The sequence below is a fragment of the Clupea harengus genome, unplaced genomic scaffold (genome assembly GCF_900700415.2).
Source record: "Clupea harengus unplaced genomic scaffold, Ch_v2.0.2, whole genome shotgun sequence".
NCBI lineage: Eukaryota > Metazoa > Chordata > Actinopteri > Clupeiformes > Clupeidae > Clupea > Clupea harengus.
The window spans coordinates 5,001-10,275 of NW_024880794.1; the positions used below are offsets into that span (position 1 = coordinate 5,001).

General features: G+C 44.5%; 1 pseudogene; it reads left to right on the forward strand.

Annotated features, from left to right (window-relative positions):
• Positions 1 to 5,274, forward strand: part of LOC122132665 — a 7,360-nt pseudogene extending 2,086 nt beyond the window's left edge.
• The last annotated feature ends 1 nt before the right edge of the window (position 5,275 follows it).

The window sequence follows — 5,275 nt, forward strand, 5'->3', positions numbered from 1 at the left end:
CACACACACACACACACCCACACGTGCATGCACATATCAATGACCTGAACAGAGTGGAGGTCAGAGGTCAATGAAAATGTAGAGACAGGACGGAACATATGAGACAGCACTCGTTGCCACGACAACCACACATTCCAGTGCCCAGTTTAAAGGTACTAAACCATACACACACACACATACACGCACGCACGCACGCACGCACAAACGCACGCACACACACACACATGCATGGACACATACATATACACACACACACACACACGTGCACACACACACACACACACACGGAAATGAAAATATAAACAAAAAAGTAATAACTAATATTGACATAACTGATGAAACTTAAAAGTTAACTTTAAAATGATACGTTATAAAAGTATATCATACTGTTTCACATACATAATTGCACATTATAGAATATTAATACTAGTAATAGTAATATTAGTAGTAGTAGCAGCAATAATAGTTGTAGTGATAGTGGTAGAAATTGTCAATACCAGCTGTCATAACAGTGGTACTTGTATACTGCACATACTCAATCCCCTTGACTTTAGTATGTTCTTTTTTTGTTCACCAGGTGGCAGCAGTGAGCACTCAGCATGCGGGCACCTATATCTGTCGTGCCCAGAACAAGGAGGGCTCCACTGACGTGAAGGTGCAGGTGCGTGTGGAGGGCGGGCCTTCCGGGGGTGCGCTGCCCAGGGCTACGGTCTCAGTGGAAGAGATCGCGGCAGTGCAGGGGCAGACCGTCACCATGCAGTGCCAGGCTACCGGTGGGCATGTTTACCGCACGATGCCAGCTTTCACAAGCTCTATGCTGTACTAACATATCGACAAACATGACAACATGGAGAGATTCTCAAAGTTTTACTGAAAGGAAATTGCTCGAAGTTGGGCAGTCTTCTCCCCTTTTATGATTCTCAAAGATACAGGATCTTTCATTCAAGGATCTTTCAGTTCATGAAACATACATAACTGGACAAGTTTCGTTTAGTTTTTTTATTATTATTTTTGTTCAGTTCATCTCTTCTCTTTCTATCTTTCTGTCCTTCATTTATCCTCCTATCACCCCCCCCCCCCGTTCATTCATTCATTCTACACTTAACTTAAATACAACAGCTGAGTGAAAGGAAGTAGGTGAGTGTAGTGAGCAGGTGACTGTAGGTGAGTGTAGTGAGCAGGTGACTGTATCTGTAGGTGAGTGTAGTGAGCAGGTGACTGTAACTGTATCTGTAGGTGAGTGTAGTGAGCAGGTGACTGTATCTGTAGGTGAGTGTAGTGAGCAGGTGACTGTAACTGTATCTGTAGGTGAGTGTAGTGAGCAGGTGACTGTAGGTTAGTGTAGTGAGCAGGTGACTGTAGGTGAGTGTAGTGAGCAGGTGACTGTAGGTGAGTGTAGTGAGCAGGTGACTGTATCTGTAGGTGAGTGTAGTGAGCAGGTGACTGTGACTGTAGGTGAGTGTAGTGAGCAGGTGACTGTAGCTGTAGGTGAGTGTAGTGAGCAGGTGACTGTAACTGTAACTGTAGGTTAGTGTAGTGAGCAGGTGACTGTAACTGTAACTGCAGTGAGAATTTGTGCAGATAAGTCAACAAGAGCAATAACCCTTGTTGAGGGCATGAAGAAATTACAAGGTCTCTTTATTCTCTCTATCTTATCTCCTACTTCCTTTTATAGGATCTCTTCATTCTCTCTATGTTATCTCATTCTTCTGTCCATCTCCCTGTCATACTGTATCTTGTTCTCTTTCTGCTAATTTCTCCCTCTCTCTCTCTCTGTCCCACTCCCTCTCTCTCTTTCTTTCTATCTCTCTCTCTCCCTGTCTCCCTCCTTCCTACCTAACTGAGGAGAAGCATGGACACTCTCATTCTCAGTCTCTCTTTTTAAGAAGACCTTTTCAGCTTCTTCATACCCTGTCTGTCCCATTTGTTCCCCTCTCTCTCTCTCTCTCTCTCTCTCTCGCTCTCTCTCTCTCTCTCTCATTCTCTCTCTCTTTTTAAGAAGACCTTTTCAGCTTCTTCATACCCTGTCTGTCCCATTTGAAGGCTCTCCTGGGCACCTGGTGCCCCTTTAGTAACTCCTGGCCAAAGGGACTAGCAGATAAAGCCAAAGTGTCAAGATGACATCCAGGAGCTGTAATAAAGAGCCCTTTACTACACAGGCACACGTAATGCTCCCTGTACTGGAACAAGATGGAAAACTCACACTCACACTCACACTCACACTCTCTCTCTCTCTCTCTCTCTCCTCTTCATTTTTGTAGGTTCTCCTACACCAGTAATCTCCTGGTCCAAGTTACGGTCTCCGATGCCATGGCAGCATAAGGTAGTAGGGGGCACCTTGACCCTCACTAACGTTGGGAGACAGGACTCAGGCAAGTTGCAGTGCAGTGTGTGTGTGTGTGTGTGTGTGTGCGTGCATGCATGCGCGTGTGCTCGCACGTGTGTCTATGAATGTGTGTCCATGCATGACACACATTCATGGCTTTTTTAAGTGAAAATTATGCGTGTGTGTGTGTGTGTGTGTGGGTATGTGTTTATGTATATGAGTAAGAAAGAGAGAGAAGTGGGGAGTAGAAGAGTATGATAAGGGCAGTGATAAAGTCTCCTAAATTCACAGTGTTTACACAAAGATAGTGTGTGCGTATGTGTGTGTGCGTGTGTGTGTGTATGTGTGCATGTACATGTCTCTGTGTATCTCACTGTCTATCTTTCTATATTGATGTCTTCCTGTCCTCCTGTTAGGCCAGTACATCTGCACCGCTACTAACTCAGCAGGGGAGACTGAGGCCTACGTGCAGATGGAGGTGGAATGTGAGTTATGTTCCCCGCTGTTCCCAACAAGATGAATAGCAGGTCTGCTCTATGTAGTCAACCAACTGGGCTCTATTTAGTCACCCAACTGGGCTCTATGTAGTCACCCAACTGTGCCCTATTTAGTCACCCAACTGGGCTCTTTCTAGTCACCCAACTGGGCTCTATGTAGTCACCCAACTATGCCATATCTAGTCACCCAACTGGGCTCTATGTAGTCACCCAACTGGGCTCTATGTAGTCACCCAACTATGCCATATCTAGTCACCCAACTGGGCTCTATGTAGTCACCCAACTGGGCTCTATGTAGTCAACCAACTGGGCTCTATGTAGTCGCCCAACTGGGCTCTATGTAGTCAACCAACTGGGCTCTTTATAGTCACCCAACTGGGCTCTATGTAGTCGCCCAACTGGGGATGAATAGTAGGCCTGCTCTATGTAGTCGCCCAACTGGGTTGAACTCAGATTTTCACTGTAGGCATGAGTATAATTCAATCAATGAATCAATGAATTAGTCTATTAATCAATTGTGTATTCATTCATTCATGCATTAATGCATTAATTCATTTAATTAATCAATCAATCAATTCAAACCAGTCAAAACATACTGAGGATCAGGTTAGTGGTGTGGTGAAAGTGGCACACACAGCCTTACTGCTGTGAAAGTTGGCTTGATAGATAAGATTATGATAAGATTTAATATTAAATGAGTATTTTCTGTGTTAAGCATTAATAAGTGGTTACTGTGTTTAGTATTTAATGAGAATGTTCTGTGTTAAGCATTTAATAAATGGTTACTGTGTTTAGTATTTAATGAGAATTTACTGTGTTTAGTATTTAATGAGAATTTACTGTGTTCAGTATGTAATGAGAATTAGCTGTGTTTAGTATTTAATGAGTGGTTACTGTGTTTAGTATTTAATGTCTATCATGAGCTTAAAAATGTAATCACCCGTCTCGTTCCCTTCCCCTTCCTCTCCTAGCCCCGCCCTACGCCACCTCCATACCTGACCAGGTGACGGCTCGAGCGGGCGACACCCTCCGGCTGCAGTGCCTCGCCCACGGCTCTCATCCAATCCAGTTCCAGTGGAGCCGAGTGGGCGGAGCCTCCCTTCCTGCCGGGGCGAGGATCACCAGCGAGGGCTTGCTGCTGGTTGGTCAGCTGAGCTCGAGTGACAGCGGCGTCTACAAATGCACGGCCACCAATCACGTGGGCTCCCACGGGCCCAGGCCAGAGTGACTGTAAGAGGTGGTCCAAAGCAGCATCACACAGCTGGGTCACACACATTGAGCTTTATAGTAATCATTTGTAACAGTTTGTACAGGCAGATTAGTATTGTTCAAAGGGATTTCATATAAATATAATAGTTATTACTAAACAGGGTTTTATGTAACAATAATCATATAAATATAATAGTTAAGAACTAGCAGCATAACAGATGGAGTTATATAGTATTGTTAGCTGTATAAACTGGGTTTTATAGTTATAATAGTATTGTAAAGAGGTCTCGATAGTAACTTTAGTCTCACGAACAGGGCTTCGTACTAATAATATTATTATAGTTTTATAGTTTGTTTATTTTAAAAGACTCTTAAAAGATCTCTCTTAAACATTAAAAAACACAACATTATGACAGGTGCAGTGTACAGGAGGGGTTATGAAGTGATGAGGAGATAGACCACATAGATGAGCGCTGATACACAGATGGATGAGGAGATAGACCACATAGATGAGCGCTGATACACAGATGGATGAGGAGATAGACCACATAGATGAGCGCTGATACACAATGGATGAGGAGGATAGACCACATAGATGAGCGCTGATACACAGATGGATGAGGGATAGACCACATAGATGAGCGCTGATACACAAATGGATGAGGAGATAGACCACATAGATGAGCGCTGATACATAGATGGATGAGGAGATAGACCACATAGATGAGCGCTGATACACAGATGGATGAGGAGATAGACCACATAGATGAGCGCTGATACACAGATGGATGAGGAGATAGACCACATAGATGAGCGCTGATAGGTGGATGAGGAGATAGACCACATAGATGAGCGCTGATAGACAGGTGGATGAGAAGAGGGATATGCTGTCAAGAAGGCTTCATGTTTACATTCACATTTGGCAAGGGAGACTTGGAGGGAAGTAAGTCCAGGATCATACTGTCAAGCTTTATATTTCTATGATCCAGCATTCTGACTTGCTCCCCTCCCTTCTCTGTCTCTCTCTCTCTCTCCCTCTCTCCCTCTCTCTCACTCTCTCTCTCTCTCTCTCTCTCTCTCTCTCTGTCCCTTTGTTTCTCTCCCAGGCTAGGATGTGAGGCGTCCGGCACATCCTGCTTAGGCTCCTGGTGATGGCCTCATTCCACAGCCGCCTCTCAAAGCTACGCTACACACACACACACACACACACACACACACACACACACACACACACACACACAAC